At 37.2% G+C, this 22,872-nt stretch overlaps 1 pseudogene across 1 annotated transcript; it reads right to left on the bottom strand.

Moving 5' to 3' along the window:
- Positions 1-70: 70 nt before the first annotated feature.
- LOC144315423 (large ribosomal subunit protein eL8-like) lies at positions 71-21,996 on the bottom strand (annotated as a pseudogene). The gene is made up of 2 exons (XR_013381098.1): positions 13,792-21,996; positions 71-1,273 (listed from the first exon to the last, which is right to left on the bottom strand). The product of XR_013381098.1 is annotated as a large ribosomal subunit protein eL8-like (transcript).
- Between the last annotated feature and the right edge of the window lie 876 nt (positions 21,997-22,872).

Here is a 22,872-nt window from a genome sequence, read left to right on the forward strand (position 1 = left end):
AAAATCTCCGGGGGGTCCATGACATCATTTTTAACAATTACAATTATTAAACATTGCAAAGAAGAACATGTAATTGTCATACACTTTTTTATTTGCTAAAACAAATATATGAAATTGCACTCTGTATCCTGTTTTTTAATCCACAGTATAGGGCAGAGAGGAGCAGAGGCATATTTCTCCAGGCCTCCTATGGATACAGACCCACCAGAGATCTCCACCATCTCCATGATTTCCCACTTAACATGCATCATCTTTGATAGCTTTTAGGAACTGTGTTATAAACACGTTCCTTAATTTCTAGCACAATGACATGAAATATTACAACTGTTTAATATATCTAATATAAATCTGACTAATAGCATCACATTGGTCTGTTTAACGCGACACCGCACGTAATAAGGGTACACTGTACCAGTTGGCACTTGGTTTTTATATTACATTTGATTACATTTTTATTTTATTATTTTTAAAATCTATTTTGAAAGATAACATTTCTTTTATGTACAGAAAATTCAACAGCATCCACTCAGCCCAGTTTCCCGGCCAGTTGTTTAGCCTTTACCTTTTCCAACTTGGCAATGTGAGCCAGACCCGGGACATTGCCTCCCCAGTGATGGTGGATCTCATCATATCTGTCATTGTAATTGGTCCTGATGGCTGCCATCAGCTCAGTCAGAGCTTCTTTGTCTTCTTGTGTGGAGGCAGCAGTGGTGCAGGTCTTCCTGTGGAGCAGGCCCGGAGAGCCTGGCCTTCCCCCTGTTAATGCAGTAGAGAACCCCCAGGGCAGGCCGGAAGACAGTGGGATCCACATCATGTGGACCCACTACCATCTGAGCCTTCCTGTTTTCCACAGAGATGGTGGCAGTATTAACCCCAGCTTGAAGGACAGGCGGCCTCTTAGTGGGGACATTCCCTTTGCCAGCAGCTTTCTTCTCAGCCCAAATCAATCTCTGCTTCTTCTCTCGCTTCCTCTCTGGTCTGTACTTGTGAGCCTGCTTAAGCAGGTGACTAGCTTTTTGGTAGCCCTGGTGAACTAGTTAACCGTGGGAGGCATTTTTAGACATTTATAGAGAATAGCCCTTTGCCACCGCAGGGCCATTTCACAAAGCAGATGAGGTCCCTTTTGGGCTGGATGTCCTGTCTGATGCCAAAATTCTTGGGCCTTTTCTCAAACGGGACTGATCACCTTCTTGGCCCCTTGCTGCTTCACAACAGCAGGAGCTGGGGCCACCTTCTTCCCCTTCCCCTTCTTTCCTTTTGGCATCTGGGATGTCTGGAGGAGAAAGATACATTTTGATTATATTTTTAAAAACATATTTGAGAGAGAGAGAGAGAGAAAGATCAGGAGGGGACAGGCAGGGGGAGAAGCAGACACTGAGCAGGGAGCCTGAGGGGGCTCAATCCCAGGACTCTGGGATCAGGACATGAGCCGAAGGTAGACACTTAACTGAGACACCCAGGCTTCTGATTACATTTTAAGAAGGAAATTGGAGATCTAGATTACATTTATTTTAGGGCCCTGTTAATAACAAATACCATGTAATGTTTTGAACCTAACATTATCCCCCAAGTTTGCCAAAATTAGCTGCACTTGTAGGTTTTTGAGGAGTAGAATGAAGGAGGACTATAGGAAATCTAACTTGAGAAAACAGAAAAAGCTATTAAGCATCACTGTGATTTTCAGTATTCATTCGCCTGCCCATCCTCCATTTATCCATTCACTTATTTAGTATTTATCAAGCACCAACAAAATGCTAAGCATTCTGGTTGGTATCCATTGAAGCAAAAGACAGGAGTCTTTGTGGTATTCATATACTAGTGAAGTAGAAATATGTTCAATCAAATACAAAGATGCCTGGGTGGCTCAGTGGTTGAGCGTCTGCCTTTGGCTCAGGGCGTGATCCTGGGGTTCTGGAATCAGGTCCTACAGTGGACTCCCTGCACGGAGCCTGCTTTTCCCTCTGCCTGTGTCTCTGCCTCTCTCTCTCTCTTTCTCTATATCTCTCACAAATGAATAAATAATATCTTTTAAAAAGTCATATGTACACAAATTAATAAATTTATTATGTATTTCAAATTATGCAAATGCTGTGAAGAGAAGGAACAGGGTTCTCTAAGAAGGCCCAACTTAATTTGGGGAGGGAGGCAAAGAAAAGGGAAACACTGATTCAAAGGGATACACACACCTCTAAGTTTATAGTTAGCATTAGTTACAATGGCTGAGATATGGAAGCAACCCAAGTGTTCATTGATAGATGGATAAGGAAGCTGTAATATATATATATATATATATATATACATATATATATATATATAAAATACATATATGTATATTATAATTTATACACACAATATGTATATATATTACAATAGTATTAATACTATGTAATACAATTATATTGTTAATATATAGTATTATATATACACACACACACACATATACACAATGAAATATTACAACAACAAGGATGGACCTAGAGGGTATTATGCTAAGTGAAATAAATCAGAGAAAGACAAATACCATGCAATTTCACTCATGTGGAATTTAAGAAACAAAACAAATGAACAAAGAAGAGACACAGGCAAAAAACCAGACTCTTAAATACAGAGAACTGGTGTTTGCTAGAAGAGAGATGGGTATGAAGGGATAGGTGAAATAGGTGATGAAAAATAAAGAGTGGAGCGGGGGGGGGGGGCGGGGAGGGGAGGGGAGGGGAGAAAAAAAAAAGGAAAAAAAAAAGAAAAAAAAAGAAAATTAAAGAGTACACTTATCATGATAAGCACTGAGTAAAATATAGAATTGTTAAGTCATTATATTGTACACCTGAAACTAGTATGACACTGTATGTTAATTACACTTCAATAAAAAAAAAATTGGTAGGGGAAGAAGTTTGTGTGTGATACAGGGAAGACCTTTCAGAGTTAGGGATATTTGAACTGGGAAGAATATATACCAATTCCTTTCCTGTTATAACTTATTAAACTTCAAGAAATGGATGACATTTTATATATTAAAGCCTGGTGAATATAGAAACAAATATAGTATAGATTTTATTTTTTAATTAACTAATAGTATTAATATAGTATTAATTTTATTTTTAATTAATTGAGAGTGAGACTGCTAGAACAACTGGGGTGAGGGGTAGAGGGGGAGGGAGAGGAAGATGGAAAGGGAAAGGGAGAGAGAGAGAAAGAGAGAGAGAGAATCTCTCAAGAACACTCCAGGCAGAACATGGAGACTGACTGGGGTGCAGTCTCACAACCCTGAGAGCATGACCTGAGCTTAAATCAAAAGTTGGATGCTTAACTGACTAAGCCACCCAGGTGCCCCTATTATAGATTTTTTAAAGTATGTAAATTACTATGTATCTAGATGAGAATTCACTCACCTTTACTTAAAAGTTACTTAAAAGAGTTTACTTAAAAGAGATAGAAGACAATGTTTTTATTAGTACCCAATATTATAAAGTGAAAATAATTCTTAAAATCCTATTAAAAGAATCCAAGGAAGGTTTGTTGTGCTCATATTGCCCATATTTCAATTTCTTTCAACACTTTCAATTACAAATTATACAAAATTATGTCTTCTTTGCATAGGATAAATTAGAATAAAATATTTAATATTTATATATCACTTTAGTTAAATTTAGTGTTTTCTCTTTAACCAGTATGATTTTTAATTCATGAAAATTGGGTCATGTAAGCAAGCAATTTATAAAGTCAAAGAATGATTATGAACTGGAAAACAGAAATCATGAGGGGACTCTAAAGTAAATGTAAACTTATAGCATGTTAATTTAAGGTATAATTTTGTATTTAATCTTAACTGATGTCAATAGTATTATTTCAGTCTAAATCCATTTTCCTTTGAACTTCCTAAGAGCAATCAGAATTGGATATAGTGAAAGGTTTTGCATGGAAATCCTGGTCAGTTGATGAAAGTGGCATTTTATTATTGCACATTTTTACAAATTTTCATATTGTTTAATTGGAAACTTAAGTAAAACTTGTAGAAATGAGTTAAGACCAATTTAGCTTCTTTCTCTCCAGTTGAAACTATATTTGAATAGTATGATGTGTAGTTAAAGAGAATTGATTAAACAATGATACATTCTCAAGAATTTTAATGTATCCATTAAAAATGAAAGAGGGCTAATTTTATATAATGCAGGATTTCTCAACCTTGGCACTATTGACTTTTGTGGCTAGATAATTTGTTGTGGTGGGGAGGTGTCCTGTGTATTATAGGATGTTTAGCAGCATCCTTGGCCTCTACCCAGTGGCAGTCTTCCTCAATAATGACAACAACAACAAAATGTCTCCAGATATGCTAAATATGCCCCTATGCAAAATTGCCCCTAGTTCAAAATCATGGTTGAGTAGGGTAGCTCAGTTGGACTAATCAATTAAACAATATATTTGTATCTCCTGTTTTAATGTACTGGAGAGTAACAAGAGCAAGTCTACCCTGGAAAAATACAAGCTGTGGGTAAGATTTGTGACTTTAAGGCTTTTTGCTTGAGGACACTCTCCAATTTGCAATCAGTGGGCAGCAGAAAGCCACAATATTACCGGCAAGACCAGCTACACAATTTGTGAGGACCAGTGCAAAATAAAAGTCCAGTGTCCATTGTTGAAAATTTAGGAATTTCAAGACAATGATAACAGAATATTAAAACAGGCATGAAGTCATGTATAACTTTGCAGGTAATATGTCCATGAAGCTGGGCCTACTTATTGGCCTGAGATATCAGAGAATAGAATTTGGAGCTGGGGAAACAGCCAAAAAATTACTAGTGGAATCCTAGAAGGGAGAGAACTTTAGAAATGTGAGCCACACAAATCTGTCTGTAAAATCCACTCAAATCTTTGGCTAACAACTAACAACAACAACAACAACAACAACAACAAAAACCAACTAACAACAATGCAGGAGATTGGGGGCCTGACCAAAACACCTAAAAAATATAAAGGGACAGAACAAAGATTTCATGGTTTCTTTCTTTAAGACAGATTTTGAGTTCAGCTACCTTAAGTGGTTTATAGAACAACAACAACAACAACAACAACAACAAAAGCATTCATTAGAGTGATATAACAGAAAATAAAGTAATATTAATTGATGCCTAGATAAACCAGATGTAGCAATTAGCAGACAAGGGCTTTAAAGTAGTGATCACAAATATGTTTAGAGTTAAAAGAAGGTAGATACATAAGGAATGAACCCATGGATAATCTTTTATTTTTAAGATTTATTCATTTATTCATTCATTATTTATTTATTCATTCAGAAAGAGCGAGAGAGAGGCAGAGACACAGGCAGAGGGAGAAACAGGCTCCATGCAGGAAGCCGGACGTGGGACTCGATCCCGGGTCTCCAGGATCACACCCTGGGCTGCAGGCAGCGCTAAACCTCTGCGCCACTAGGGCTGCCCAAACCCATGGATAATCTAAACAGAGAATTTGAAACAGTAAAAGAGAAGCAAATGGAAATATTAAAACTCAGAAGTATAACTGAAATTAAAAAAAATCACTGTATGTGCTTACCAGCGGGTTGAAGATAGAAAAAGAACAAGTTGGTGAAATTAAAAATAGATCAATAGAAATGATCCAATGTGAAGAACAGAAAGGAAAAAACTGAAGAAAAATTAACAGATTCTCTGAGGCCTGTTGATCAATATTATGTGGTCTAAACAAAGTGCAATTAGAGTCCTAGAAATAGATGAGAAAAAAATTGGCATAGAAACAATAATCAAAGAAGTAATGGCTCCAAACTTCTGATATTTGATGAGACAATGTTAACTTACAAATCCAAAGAACCCAGTGAACCACAAGCAAGATTAATATAAAGATGAACACACATAAGCACATATGATGAAAGTGCTGAACTTCAAATACAAAGAGAGAATTGTAGAAGTAGACAAAGAAAGAGAGACATTATGTATAGGGAAGCAGGATGTGAAAAATGCTGACTTTTCATCAGGAACATTGGATGCTGAAAGGCAGCAGAACAGCATAGTGGAGGTGCTGAAATACAGAAAAACATCACCAATCCAGAATTATATATCTTGCAAAGCTATACTTCAAGAATAAAAGTGAAAAAAAGTAAAATTAAAATATAAGAAGATGGGCATCAGCTGACCTGTACTATGAAAAATGCTAAATGGAAGTCTTCAGGCTAAAGGGATATGACACCAGATGGTAACTTAGATCCAGAGGAAATACAAAGATCAGCATAAATAGCAAATATGCCGGTGAGTATGAAGACTACATGTATTTTTCTTTTTAAGATTTCTTTTAAAAATATATGCCTATTTAAGGAAAAATATGAACAGTGTATTGTGGGTTTATAGAGTGTGCAGATATCATCTATGGAAATGTTACAAAGGGTGTGGTGGGCAAAGGGACTATACTCTCACAAAGTTCCAGTGTTTTGTGGAAAATAGTACAATATTAACCATAAGTAGATTGTGATAAATTACTAATAGAATTTTCTGCCCTGATGAACATGTTATATATCTGTATTGTTCTCTAAAGTAGCCACTAACCCTCAACTTTATGGTCAACTAATATTCGACAAAGGAGGAAAGACTATCCACTGGAAGAAAGACAGTCTCTTCAATAAATGGTGCTGGGAAAATTGGACATCCACATGCAGAAGAATGAAACTAGACCATTCCCTTAGACCAGACACAAAGATAAACTCAAAATGGATGAAAGATCTAAATGTGAGACAAGATTCCATCAAAATCCTAGAGGAGAACACAGGCAACACCCTTTTTGAACTCGGCCACAGTAACTTCTTGCAAGATACATCCACGAAGGCAAAAGAAACAAAAGCAAAAATGAACTATTGGGACTTCATCAAGATAAGAAGCTTCTGCACAGCAAAGGATACAGTCAACAAAACTAAAAGACACCTACAGAATGGGAGAAGATATTTGCAAATGACGTATCAGATAAAGGGCTAGTTTCCAAGATCTATAAAGAACTTATTAAACTCAACACCAAAGAAACAATCCAATCATGAAATGGGCAAAAGACATGAGAGAAATCTCACAGAGGAAGACATAGACATGGCCAACATGCACATGAGAAAATGCTCTGCATCACTTGCCATCAGGGAAATACAAATCAAAACCACAATGAGATACCACCTCACACCAGTGAGAATGGGGAAAATTAACAAGGCAGGAAACCACAAATGTTGGAGAGGATGCGGAGAAAAGGGACCCTCTTACACTGTTGGTGGGAATGTGAACTGGTGCAGCCACTCTGGAAAACTGTGTGGAGGTTCCTCAGAGAGTTAAAAATAGACCTGCCCTACGACCCAGCAATTGCACTGCTGGGGATTTACCCCAAAGATTCAGATGCAATGAAATGCTGGGACACCTGCACCCCGATGTTTCTAGCAGCAATGTCCACAATAGCCAAACTGTGGAAGGAGCCTCGGTGTCCATCGAAAGATGAATGGATAAAGAAGATGTGGTTTATGTATACAATGGAATATTCCTCAGCCATTAGAAATGACAAATACCCACCATGTGCTTCGACGTGGATGGAACTGGAGGGTATTATGCTGAGTGAAATAAGTCAATTGGAGAAGGACAAACATTATATGGTCTCATTCATTCGGGGAGTATAAATAATAGTGAAAGGGAATAGAAGGGAAGGGAGAAGAAATGGGTAGGAAATATCAGAAAGGGAGACAGAACATGAAGACTCCTAACTCTGGGAAACAAACTAGGGGTGGTGGAAGGGGAGGAGGGCGGGGGGTTGGGGTGACTGGGTGGCAGGCACTGAGGGGGGCACTTGACGGGATGAGCACTGGGGGGTGTCATTCTGTATGTTGGCAAGTTGAACACCAATAAAAAATAAATTTATTATTAAAAAAATAAATAAAAATAAAAATGTGCATCACAGCACCACAGAGAAAAGCTATAAAAAAATAGCCACTACTTACATGTAGTGGCTTACATGTAGTCACACTGAACACTTGAAATGTGGGTATTGTCAATTGAGAACTAAATTTTAATTTTAATTGAAAATCCCAGACTCTTAAATACAGAGAACAGGTGGTTGCCAGAGGGAAGGTGGATGAGGAAATGTGCAAATTAGGTGAAGGAGATTAAGAGGTACAAACCTTCAGTCATAAAATGAATTAAGTCATGGGGATAAAAGATAGAGCATGGGGAATATAGTCAATAATATTGTAATAACATTGTATGGTGACAGATGATGACTGCACTTACCATAGTGAGCACTGAGTAATGTATAAAATTATTGAATCACTATGTTGTATACTTGAAACTAATGTAATATTTTATGTCAATGATACTTCAATAGTTTATAAAAATAAATGTAAATGATCACATGTGGCTAGTGGCTACCATTTTGTACAATGTAGCCCTAGAGAAACCACTAAAAAATAGTGAAAAGTAGAATACCTAAAAAACTAATTGGGGGAAAAAACTGAAATACCAGAAAGTATTCAATTAAGCCCAAAGAAAGAACAGAGGGAAGCAAACAAATAAACCATATAGCAAAATGGCTAACTTAAATCCAACTATTTTAATAATTAAATGTAAGTGGACTAAACCTTTTAATAAAAGACAGAGAATGTCTAAAAAATGTCTTTTATTAAAAGACAGAGAATGTCTAAAAAAGAAAAGACCCAACTTTCTGCTGTATATAAGGAACACACTTTAAATACAGACACAAATAGGCTGATAGAAAAAAGAAGGAAAAAGATATGTGTCGGTGTGTTTGTTTCCTAGTGCTGCCATAATAGATTACCCCAAGCTAAGAAGTCTAAAACAGATACTCATTCTTTTACAGTCCTGAAGGTCAGAAGTCAAGATGAAGATGTTGGCAGGGCCACGTTCTCTCTGCAGGTTGTAGAGGAAAGTTCTTCGTGGTCTCCTCCAGTGCTGGTGGCTCTGGTGCCTATTGACTATGGCAGCATCACTGCATTCTCTGCCTCCATGCCTTCTTTCCTGTGTCTCTGCGTGTCCTTTTCTGGCTCTTATAAACACAATCTCATTGGATTTAGGCCCCATTCTAATCTAGTTATGATCTCCTATCTCTCCTTACCTTAATTATGTTCGGCAAAGACTTTCTTTCCAAATAAGGCCACATTCTGGGGCCTTAGGAGGGCATGAATTTCTGAAAAAGTACTGTTTAACTTACTATGTATCGAAATACTAATCACAAGAAACCTGGAATGGCTACATTAATATCAGGCAACATGATAAGGAGATTTACTGAAAGTAAAGAGCACTACTTCATTATGATGAAAGGATCGATACATCAGGAAGACATAACAAATATAAACATTATATCCAACATTTGCAAAATGCTCCTCCCAAGTTCAAGTGAAATATTCACTGACATACATCAAAACTGGGCCAGAAAAACATCGGCGAATCATAAAACACTAAGAAGTCTTATAAAGCATGCTTTCTGACCATGATGGAATTAAGTCAGCAGGACAATATAGAGAAAATTCCCGCATATTTGGAAATTAAGCAACCAACTTCTTTTTTTTAAATAATAAATTTATTTTTTATTGGTGTTCAACTTGCCAACATACAGAATAACACCCAGTGCTCATCCCGTCAAGTGCCCCCCTCAGTGCCTGTCACCCATTCATCCCCACCCCCCACCCTCCTCCTCTTCCACCACCCCTAGTTCGTTTCTCAGAGTTAGGAGTCTTCATGTTCTGTCTCCCTTTCTGATATTTCCTACCCATTTCTTCTCCCTTCCCTTCTATTCCCTTTCACTATTATTTATATTCCCCAAATGAATGAGACCATATAATGTTTGTCCTTCTCCAATTGACTTATTTCACTCAGCATAATACCCTCCAGTTCCATCCACGTCGAAGCACATGGTGGGTATTTGTCATTTCTAATGGCTGAGGAATATTCCATTGTATACATAAACCACATCTTCTTTATCCATTCATCTTTCGATGGACACCGAGGCTCCTTCCACAGTTTGGCTATTGTGGACATTGCTGCTAGAAACATCGGGGTGCAGGTGTCCCGGCATTTCTTTGCATCTGTATCTTTGGGGTAAATCCCCAGCAGTGCAATTGCTGGGTCGTAGGGCAGGTCTATTTTTAACTCTTTGAGGAACCTCCACACAGTTTTCCAGAGTGGCTGCACCAGTTCACATTCCCACCAACAGTGCAAGAGGGTTCCCTTTTCTCCTCATCCTCTCCGACATTTGTGGTTTCCTGCCTTGTTAATTTTCCCCATTCTCACTGGTGTGAGGTGGTATCTCATTGTGGTTTGGATTTGTATTTCCCTGATGGCAAGTGATGCAGAGCATTTTCTCATGTGCTTGTTGGCCATGTCTATGTCTTCCTCTGTGAGATTTCTGTTCATGTCTTTTGCCCATTTCATGATTGGATTGTTTGTTTCTTTGGTGTTGAGTTTAATAAGTTCTTTATAGATCTTGGTAAGTAGCCCTTAATCTGATGTGTCATTAAGCAACCAACTTCTTAATGATCCATGGTTCTTAGAAAAGTTTAATAAAATTAATAAATTCCTAGTAAGAAGTAAAGAAAATGCAAATTATCAATACTAGGTATACAAGACAGCAACTGTTACAGCAACTATATATGTCGAAATGATAAATAGGAGTATTATGGACAAATTTATATCAACACATTAGACAGTTTAGGTGGAATGGACAAATTCTTTGGAAAATACAATTTAACAAAAACTAATACAAGAAGAAATAGTAGTGTATGTAGCAAATAAATGGAAATTGTTACTGAACGTGTCCCCACAAAGAAAACTCCAGGTATTGATTACTTTACTGGTAAATTCTAGAAAACTTTTAAAGAAGATAAATTACAGTATTAAATAAACTCAGAATAAAGAGGAAGAAAAAGTTTTAAAACTCTGACTTGTTTAAAGCCAGCACAACCTCAATACAAAGACTTGACCAATACAATATAAAACCAGGACATCTTAGGCCAATATTGCTCATGAATATAGATTCAAAAAAGTTTTAAAAATATTATCCAGCAATGTATAAAAATAATTATATGTCACCATCAAGTGGGATTTATCCCCATGGTACAAGATTGATTTAACATATTCTCTGGATTTTTAAAAGGACATAGCTGTTAATATAGAAAATACTAAGGAATAATCTTAAAAGCATTCTAGAGCTAATATTTGGGTTTAGCCAGGTCTCAGGATAACAGGTCAGCATACAAAAATAAATTATGTTACTATATACTAACAGAAACACTGCTACCACCACAATTGAAACATGAAATTTTAAAATTCCATCTATAGTTGAACCCCAAATTACAAAATAGGAATAAATTTGATAAATGATGTGAAAAGCTGCTACACTGAGAGCTACACAACATTGCTGAGAGAAATTAAAGGCCTGAGAATGAAGGAGAAGTATAACATGACTCAGTATTGTTCTTTCCCTCAAATTAATCTATAGGTTCAATGTAATATCAATTATAATCCAGGAGCCATTTTCATAGATGTTGATAAGCTGATTATAAAATTGATGTGGAGGTGCTAATGACCTAGAATATCCATAGGAATCTTGGTAGAGGGATCCCTGGGTGGCGCAGCAGTTTGGCGCCTGCCTTTGGCCCAGGGCGCGATCCTGGAGACCCGGGATCGAATCCCACATTGGGCTCCCGGTGCATGGAGCCTGCTTCTCCCTCTGCTTATGTCTCTGTCTCTCTCTCTCTCTCTGTGACTATCATAAATAAATACAAGTTTAAAAAATTTTAAAAAAAAAAGGAATCTTGGTAGAGAGGACCATGGAGGACTTAACACTACTTTTCTTCAAAACTCATTGTAAAAGGACAGTAATCAAGATAGTGTGGGACAGAAGGACAGACAAATATATCAGTGAAATAGGATGCTCAGAGAAGAAATAGACCCACACCAACATGGTCTATTGGGCTTCAACAAAGATGCCAAAGTAATTTAATGAGAGGAAGGTTTTTCAACAAATTGTAGCAGAACTGGATGTTCACATTAGAATAAAATGGGCCTTGTCCCCGACCTCACATCATACACGCAAAAGTAATGAATATTGAACATAGACTTAACTATAAAATCTGAAATTATAAAGGTTTTAAAAGAAAACATAAGTGGTATCTTTCTGACATGGGGATAGACAGATTTCTTGTTAGGACACAGAGAAATTAATCATAAAAGAAAAACTGAGGGCACCTGGGTGGCTCAGTGGAGTGTCTGCCTTTGGCTCAGGTCATGATCCCTGGGTCCTGGCATGGAGTCCCACATCAGGCTCCCTACAGGGAGCCTGCTCCTCCCTCTGCCTGTGTCTCTGTCTCTGTGTCTCTTTCATGATTTAATAAATAAAATCTTAAAAAAATTGGACTTCATAAAATTAAAAACTGTTTACCAAGAGATGATATTAACATGAGTAGACTGAAGGTATTTTTAATGCATATATTAACAATGAGCTTCCACAAATCAACAAAAATAAGACAACTCAAAAATGTGTGAAATACTAGAACATTCTATGAAGGAAGATATGATTCGCCAATAAGCAAATGAAAAAGTGATCAACATCTTTAGTCATCAGCAAAATGCAAATGTGACCTATTACATCAACTAAAATTGAAAACATACTCAACCCAAGTGTTGGTGAAGATGTAGGGAAACCAGAACACTACTGCTTTTCTAGTGGGAAAATACAATGGTCCCATTATTTTAGAAAAACAATTTTGCAGCTTTATTTTATAAACTTATACATTTACTTATCCTTTAAGCCAGGAATTCCATTCCTAGATATTTATCCAAAAGAAATTTAAATATGTGACCACAGAAAGACTTGTAGAAAAAAACATAGCTGCCCTATTGACAACTGCCCCAAACTGGAAACAACACAAATACCCATTGTCAGAACAATGACTTGAGGGGCATTTTTATGCCATGGGATGATATTACTCCTGAATAGAAAGAAACTACTAATGAATTTTACAACATAGATTAATCTCATTGACATTTTGCTAAGTGAAAAAAACCAACACAAAAGACTACATACTCTGCTTACTTGAAGTTCTGGAACAGAACTAATTGAGGTTGAAAAAAATTGCGACTGGTTCTCTGGTAGATAGCATTGAGTGAATTTTCAGGGAAGCTTAAAGAAGCCTCAATATGATCAGGGTGTGGGCTATCCATTTATCAAAATCACACAACTAAGATGTGGGAGCACATTGCATGTAAATTTTACATAAAAAAACTAAAATCTGGTGGAGTGTGGGAAGTGGGTGGAGTTCCAGATGATACAAGAGTAGCAGAATGTTTAGAAATCATTGAAGCTGGGTGATGAATACATTTGGGTTCATTATACCCTTTTGTTTGCTTTGTATATGTTTGGAATTTCCATAATAGAATGTGTAAAAATCATGAACAGAAATTAATTATGCAACATTATGATAATGAAAAATGGTGACAAGGACATACAAAATATTCCTCATAAATGAAAAAAGGAACTTCTACAATAGCATATTTTGAAAAGAAACATCTCAATGTGTAGAAAGTCACTGAAAAACGGCATTCTGAAGTGTAAGCAATGTTGTCTCTTAGTTGAGATATGGCTGGCTGATTTTTTTCTTCTTTATGCTCTTTTCCATCCCTCGCCCCCCCCACCCCCTCCATGAATACATATAGCTTCATCATTCTATTTGATATCTTTCTTGCGATTTATGCGGGTTGTTGATATCTAGTTTGATCCAAACTTGGTCTGGGCATTTATTTGCTTATTTGGTACCTCCATCGGTGCAGAAAAGAGCCCTCAGGCCTAGGAGGGATGTATTTGCTTCTCCTAAGCAGATTCCAGGTAGCTGGGAGATTCAGGCACAGGTCGACCTCAGAGATACTGCAGATTCTTTTTCAGACCACCACAACAAAGTAAATACAGCAAAAATTTGAGTTAAAGAAATGTTTTGGTTTGCCGGTGCATATAAAAGTTACATTTACACTATATCGTAGTTTATTAAGTGTGCATTGGCATTATGTTTAAAAGAATACTGTACATACCTTAATTTAAAAATACTTTATTTTGAAAAAATGTTAATTACCTGAACTTTTAGTGAGTGATAATCACTGATCACACATCACCATAACAAATATAATAATAATGAAAAAGTTTGAAATATTGACAGAATTACCAAAATATGACACAGAGACATGAAGTCAGCCAATGCTGTTGGAAAACCAGTGCAGATAGACTTACTTGATACAGGGTTGCTGCAAATCTTCAATATGTAAAAAAACCCAATATTCGTAAAGCACAATAAAATGAAGGACAATAACATGAGGTATGACTACAGTGGGGTAATACACTCATGGGGTGTGCACAGTGTTTCACTAGAATTCCAGTAGAAAAACTTTTATATCTAGATTCTTTTAATATCTGTTTTATGTCTCATAATAATCATGATATTATTAGTATGACTGATAACACGTGCATGTTGAAGTTTTGAATTAAAATATTTTCTCATTGCGTGAACAAGACAATTGGAAGGCACTGATTTAGAGGATATTTGACCAGCTACACTATTTGGGGGATCTCCTTGCAAGGCATGCTGGGAGGGCTGGTGTGGGACCTTCTTGGGCTGTTGGAGTGGGTTTCTGGTGGGGAGCTGGAATGGCATATCGTTCTGGTTGTTGGTCTCTGAGCAGAGACTAGCCTGCTGCTCACAGCCACAGTCAAACTGATGTCATGAGGACTGTCCCCAACCTGATGAAGGTAGAAGAGAAATCGGGGCAGCTTTTACTCTATGTTCTCTTAAATCCACATGTTCAATGGCATGTATCTTTCTAGTTGTTTTCAAGGTTTTATTTAAATTCTAGTTAGTTAACATATAGTGTAATATTGGTCTTAGGAGTAAAATTTTGTGATTCATCACTTACATGTAACACCCAGTGTTTATCACAGTAACATCCATTACCCATTTGGCCCACCCCATCCCCCACCTCCCTTGCAGGAACCCTCAGTTTGTTCTCTACAGTGAAGAGTCTCTTAAGGTACTCTGCCTCTCTCTCTGTCTTCCTCTTCCCCTACATTCATCTGTTTTTTTTTTTCTTAAATTCTACATATAAGCTCCTCAGTGTTTATAGCAGCATTATCAACAATAGTTAAATATGGAAAGAGCCCAGGGGTGCGTGGGTGGCACCGTTGGTTAAGTGTCTGACTCTTGGTTTCCACTCAGGTTGTGATCTTGGGGTCGTGAGATCCAGCCCCACATTATGCTTGGTGTTCAGTGTGGAGTCTGCTTAGAGATTCTCTCTAGCTCTCTCTTCTGTGCCTCCTGCTCATACTCTGTCTCTCTAAATTAAATAAATCTTAAAAAAATATGGAAAGAGTCCAAATGTCCGTTGATTGATGAATGGATAAAGAAAATGTGGTATAACTATATAATGGACTATTACTCAGCCATAGGAATGAAATCTTGCCATTTGCAATGGATGGAATTAGAGTATTATGCAGAGCAGAATAACTTGTATCTTACAAGCAATTTTGAGCCTTCTTAAAAAAACCTGCATGTAGCCAATTTAATTTCTAATTTTAAAGCCAGCAATATTTCCTATACAAAATAACTTTTTTTCCTAAAATAGTACTCCAAATGGTTCAACAATCTTCTGCAGTTGGGGAATGAATGGATAAAGTGAGGCACAAAGTGAGGCATAAAGAAGTGAAATCACTAATATCAAAGGACACTCATGGAAATGGGCTTATATTCTTTATATTTAGACTCTCCTGAGAAAGCAACAATTAGCAAACTGAAAATGACCAAAATCTAGAGCTCTAAGAAGGAAATCAGGAAAATAAATTACCATAATTACCATATTTAATGATTGATAAAACATTATAACAATACAATCTAAAATCAGATGTTTTCCTGCAGTTTCATTTGCCTCTTTCAAGGATATCATGTTGAATTGTGCATGAACACACGACTTCAGCACAGTACTCAAAAATGATGTTAGATGATTACCAGTCTTCATCTGTAACCACATGTGACATTAAGCTATGAATGACATTAAGCTATGAATATCCTGGGTATGATGAAAATAATCATTTAACAATGAAACAGAAAGCATTTTTACAACTAATGAAACCTGGAATGCTACACAACTTTCAAATCTCTCAGCTTTCGTAAACCAGGCCAGTCATCCTGCATCTCAGACTATGTTTCTGTTGTCAACCAATAAAACACCAGGCCAAATTAACAACTGGCTCCTCATCCACAGTGTGAACATATTGGATAATACGTGTATGTATATGTGTTTTGGAGGAGTGTGTGTCTGATTGCTTCCTGCATCTAGAGCAACACCTGGCACATAGTGAGCACTCAGGAAGCATTTGTTGCTCATCAGCTACAGTGCCATCTGTGTGTGACACATCATCTTTCAGAAACTTCTCTGTTTAGTTTTATTTTTATCAAAGTCCATGCACATACTTTAGAGGCAAATTGTTCTCTCATTTATGGAAAACAGCTTTCCTTTGCCAATCTTCCCACCCATCTCAGCCAATTTCAACTTTCTTAGCTCTTTTTTTTAATATTTATCTTATTGCTGTAATTTACATGTTTTCGCTGTTACTGCTTGACTGTTCCGTTTCAGGCCCAACTGATGGGTTCCCATTAAGCTGGGACTTCAGGTCTCATCAATACCCCTTGCTTGCTCCCTTCATCCTTTGCATTGACTCTTTTTAAAAAAAAAATTGAGGTGTAATTGACATGTAACATTCATTATGTGTATAAAATAATGATTTGAAATTTGTATGTGTACTATGAAATGATCGTGGCAATAAATCTGGTTAATATCTATCATCACACACAGTTAAAAATTATTTCCTTGTAATGAGAACTTTTGAGATTTACTCTCTTATCAACTTTCAAATATGCAATACAGTATCATTAACTATAGTCACCATGCTGTTCATTACATCTTGAGGACTTTTGTACATTTTGACCCTTCACCCATTTTGCCCACCCTCCAACCCCCACCTCTGACAACCACCAATCTGTCTCCTGAATGTATGAGTTGCATTTCTTTTTTTTTTTTTTCAGATTCCACATATAAGTGAGGTCATACCGTGTTTGTCTTTCTCTGTCTAACCTATTTCATTTAGCACAATGCCCTCAAAATCCACCCATATTGTTGCAAATGGTAGGATTTGCTTTTTTTAATGGTGGAATACTATTCCATTGTGTATATATTTTCTTGATCCATACATCCACCTATGGACACTTAGGCTGTTTCCATGTCTTGGTTACTGTTAATAATGTTGCAATAAACATGGGGGTGCAAATATATTTTCACCACTCTTCATGTGCTCTCAAAAATCCCATTGTGTTTTATTAAAGTTTAGGGTCAGTATTTAGCGTTTACATCATTATGACTAAGTAAATTCTCTTTACAGTTGGGCAACTTAACTGTATTAGAATCACTTCCATTTCTGGATGGTGTTATACTTCCTCTAGAGTGAGTAATCCTCTCTCTACTCTGGTTTTCTATATTCTCATCACTAATTCAACTCTACACTCCATCCCCCTCCTCCCACCATTGTAGGAATCATCTCTCAACACATTCAAACATTAGTATCATCAATTCTGTTGTCTGCTTCCACCTGCGCTGGTTGCTCTCTCTCTTGGCCTGGTACATAGGTATTGCTGGGGCTCTCCCTTCACTAGGAAATTCCTCAACCTAGAGATTGTTTTCACTTATTTTCTTTTGGACTCCCTCTTCCCCTATTTTATTATGTTTACAAACAAAAATCAAATTGTTAACATTTCACCATTTATAAATACATTATTTTTCTTAATCATTCTGATTTTTTTCATAAGAAATGTTGTTAGAAGCAGTATTACTGGTTGAAATGAATTAACTTTTAACTTCTTAAGACTATTTTTTAGAGCAGTTTTGAGTTCAAAGCAAAATTGAGCAGATAGTACACAGATTTCTCATGTGTCCCCTGCTGCATGCATGCATAGCCTCCCGTTACTGACATCTTAGCTAGAGTGATGCATTTGTTTCAACTGGTGCACCTACTTTGACACATTATCATCACCTAAATTTCATAGTTTACATTATGGCTCATTTTTGGTGGTGTACTTTCTGTGGACTTTGACAGATATATAACACATGTACCCATCATTAAATATCATATAGAATAGTTTCACTGTCCTAAACATTCTCTGTGCTTGCCTATTGATTTCTTCTTTCCCTTAATTGCTGGCAACCATGGTCCTTTTACTGACTGTAGTTTTGTCTTTGTCAAAATGCCATATAGATGGAATCATAACAATGTGTAGTCTTTTCAGATTGGCTTCTTCACTTAGTAGTGAACACATTTAAGTTTCCTCCATGTCTTTTCATGACCTGTTAGCTCATTCTTTTTAGTACTGAATAATATTCCCTTGTCTGGAGGTGTCACAGTTTATTTATCCATTCACCTATTTGCTTCCAAATTTTGGCCATTATAAATATAGCTGCTATAAACATTTGTGTGCAGGTTAATACATTTTCAACTCCTTTGGGTAAAAATACCAAGGAGAATGATTGCTGAATTGTATGTTATCACCTCTCCTTTACGTGGGATTCCCTACTTTCTGGCTGCTATGAATTTCTCTTTCTTGCTTTTATTCCCTCTATTTTGTAGAAAACAGCTGCTATGTACTTTTTTTTTTTTTTTTTAGAAAGGTATATTGGAAGTAAACTTGCTGAGAACTTGCCTATCTGAAAAATGCCTCCCTCACCATGCTTCATTGCTAGTTTGGCTGAATATAGAATTTTGCATTCAAAATATTTGTCTCAGAATGTTTAAGGCATGCAATTGATTTTTAGTTTTCAGAGTCACTTTAAAAAATTTCATTGCTGTTCTGGAATTTATGGGCATTTATTTATTTATTTATTTATTTATTTATTTATTTATTTATGACAGTCACACAGAGAGAGAGAGAGAGGCAGAGACATAGGCAGAGGGAGAAGCAGGCTCCATGCACCGGGAGCCTGACGTGGGTGGGATACGATCCCGGGTCTCCAGGATCGCGCCCTGGGCCAAAGGCAGGCGCTAAACCGCTGCGCCACCCAGGGATCCCGAGAAAATTTATTTACTTGATTTTTTTATTCCTTTCTTTTCTTTGGTCTTTCTATGAAATCTGATCATTCAGATGTTGGACTTTATGATTTTATTTTTCCTCTTTTATTTTCCAATTCTTTGTCCTTTTGTTTGATTTTTTCTGTGATTTTTCTTAACTTTATAATCCATTCATTTAAAAAAAAACCCCACAATACATATATTGAGATATAACTCACATGTCATAAGATTTACCCTTTTAATTTGTACAGTTCAGTGTTCTTTTCCTAGTATATTCACAAAATTGTAAAACCATCACCTCTTTCTAATTCCTAAACATTTTCATCATCCCCAAAAGAAACCCTGTGTCCATTAGAAAGCACTCCCTGCTTCTCTCTCCTCCCAGCTTCTGGCAATCACTAATAATCTTTTTGTCTTCATGGATTTGCCTATTCTGGACATTTCATATGAACAGAATTATATAATACATGGCCTTTTATGTCAGTTTCTTTTACTTAACATAATGTTTTCAAGGTTCATCCATCTATCAGCACCTCATTTCTTTTGTCGCATATCATTTTATTTATCCATTCATCAGTTATGGACACATGGATTACTTTGTGAAAACTGCTATGAATATTTCTGTACACATTTTGTGCAGACATATGTTTTTATTTCTCTTGGAAATTGCTGGGTCATATGGTGACTCCATGTTTAAAGTTTTGAGGAACTGCAGTGGCTGTACCATTTTGCATTCTTACCAGTAATATATAAAAGTCCCAATTTCTCCACATTCTCACCTACACTTGTTATTTTGTCTTTTTGATTATAACCATCCTAGTGTGTGCAAAGTGGTATTTCATTGTGGTTTTGGTTTGCATTTCCCTAATGACTAATGATGTCAAGTCAAACTAATAAAGTTTATTGATTTTTTAAATAAGATTTTTTTTTTTGAGAGAGAGAGAGAGAAAGCATGATTTGGCGGGGAAGGCTAGAGGGAAAGGGAGAGAAACAGATTCCCTGCTGAGCAGGGAGCCTGAGGGCTTCATTATAGGACCTTGAGATCATGACCTGAGCCAAAGGCAGATGCTTAATCTACTAAACCATCTAAGCATCCTTGATGTTGATTGATTTTTAAAGTCTACTGTCAAACTCTTACTTTCTAACAGTTTTTTCTTTGGTTGTCCTTTAGATATGTATATAAAACATGAAGCCATCCACCCTTGCTTATTGAAGACATATCTTTTCTTGCCTCTATGAGCATACTAATGAGAATATTTTGAATTTTCTTATTCTTGAATTTATTTTTTCCAAGTTTCTTTTCATATGTTTTAGTGTCTTTCACTCTATACATTTTTCCTTCAGGTTGTCCAGTCATCCTTTGAACTTAAAAGTGTACTGGGACCTCTGTGCATTACTGTTCAACTGTACAGTCTTCCCTGTAGGGGCATGTGGCTGGAATGTTTCTTGGTGGGGGAGGGAGATTCCTAATTAAGTATCTCTAGGTCTTTTCTTCTGGATAATTAAGATTCTTCAGTAGTTTCTTTCATGTTTTGTCCTAGAGCGTCTAAGCTTGAGCATGGCTCCTAGTATTGTGATAGCTGAGTGGGGAATCTCATCATTTGGTTTGTCAACTTTTGGTTAATCTCCCTATTTTCAGTTCCACAATCCCTTCTTCAGCTGGGCCCAGTTCAGACATCCTGATTTATCCTCTGCAAAGAGCAAGGCTCGGGGCCTCTGTCAGGATGGGTGAGGGGCAGTTGTTCAGCTCTGGAGAGTGCAGAAGGGGATGTAGAGGGTTAACTACCTTTTAAAAACTTTTTAGCACTAAGGTTACCCTCTTTTCTAGATTATGTTCAGGTCTATTATGTTCCTGAGCCTTTGGGAGTCTACTGGCACAAATAGAGTGCTTTTTATGATTTGCCTACTGTTTCCTTATGATATAGCTTTCTTCGAGCTGCTACATCAACTACAATTGATCCATCTGTTCTGGCTTCCAAAATTTTCCCTTCACTCCTATTATCTTTTTTAGTTTTATTTCAGTCTAGTGGGATTTAGGGACGCAGCAGAAGTTGAGCACTCTTGGTCAAATTCAAAATGTAGATAAAAATGAACAAGTGTCAAATTCTCTGTGCACCTTGGGATCACAAAATACACATATATAATGCTTTGATATTAAAGGAAGTCTTTGGGGATCCCTGGGTGGCTCAGCGGTTTGGCTCCTGCCTTTGGCCCAGGGCCTGATCCTGGAGTCCCAGGATCGAGTCCCATGTCGGGCTTCTTTCATGGAGCCTGCTTCTCCCTCTGCCTGTGTCTCTAACTCTCTCTCTCTCTCTCTGTGTCTCATGAATAAATGAATAAAATCTTTTTTTTTTTTTAAAGGAAGTCTTCCTGTGGCTCCATTTCTAAAAACAGCTTTCTCATCTGGCAAAATCAGTCAGACCTGGCCTACTCTTTTTGGATACCGAAATTTGTGATGTGGAAAACTCAATTGATGATAGCTTTTATCTTGATGCCAAAATCATGGCTACAGGGCCAGCTTGGTTCATCTAGAAATAGTAGGATAATCATGTGTAAATGATATTCAGATTTATGAAACAGTGATCTTAGGCCCTCCTACAAATACATATATTCTCTGGATTAACACAGAGGCAGTGTCTTCAATAAATATTTACTGTTGACTGCTCTGCATGAGGTCTTGAATTAGGCACTAATGGTGGTGGGCAAGTACAGAGTGGAGAAGTTCTCTTCTACTGTTAAGATAGTCCTTAATAGTCCTTTGTGTAAGAATGGCTAAGTGTGGGATCTTGCTTCATCTCACCAATAAGATAGCAGAAAATGAACAGAAGTCTCATCTTCTCATGGCCAAAGATAGAAACCCATTTTCATCAATACCTCTGTTTTCTATCTTCTTCTTGGGAGAGGTCTCTGCTTCTATTGAAGATGGTCCCTCTGCATCTCTCTCCTGGGAGTCATCCCTTCTCACTGCACTACACACTTCTTGTTTTCTAGTCAAGCATTCCCAGTAGGAATTCAGGTCCAATTCATTCTTTGCACTCTTTCTGACACCTGTGCCCACAGTCCACTGAAACCAGCTCTGGTCAAAGTCAGCAGGGACTTGCCTGCGGCCACAGCCATCGGGCACTTCTGTGTCAACACTGAGCTCAGCTACATTTGATACAGCTCTTAGAACTGGTCTTTTTCATCTTTTGTGATTACTCTCTCCTGAGTGTTCTCTAGTTGCTCCATCTCACTGTGCTTTGCTTTTCCCACTTTTACTTAGTTTCTAAGGGTGTGAATGCTCAAGCTCAGTCCTTTCTCTCCAGGTCATGGTTAAAATCTATCCTATGGTTTGAATCCTTCCTCCATGTTGGTGACCCCAGATTTCTGCCTCTAGCTCACACCTCTTCCTGAGTTCCAGGTTCCAATAGTTAGGAAGCTAATTGAAAGTTCCATTTGCATGTCTAATAGTCATCTTATTTTAACATGTGCAAAATGGAACTCATCCTCCTTCCACCACATGGATTCCTTTTTCCATCTTCCCCAGCTCAGATAAGGGGACCACAGATCATCCATTGCTTAAGACAGAAACTTAGGAGGCCTCCTCTGTTCTGCTACTTCAGGCTCCACATCAGTCTGTGATCAAGTCCTGTCACTTCTACCTTCATCTGTACCTCGAATACTCAAATATTTATGTCCTTACTGGTTGTACCCTGAGTCAAATGATTGCCTTCTTTTAGTTGGTTTTCTGCTGGAGCCTAATCT

This window comes from Canis aureus, chromosome 6, assembly GCF_053574225.1.
Source record: "Canis aureus isolate CA01 chromosome 6, VMU_Caureus_v.1.0, whole genome shotgun sequence".
Classification (NCBI taxonomy): domain Eukaryota; kingdom Metazoa; phylum Chordata; class Mammalia; order Carnivora; family Canidae; genus Canis; species Canis aureus.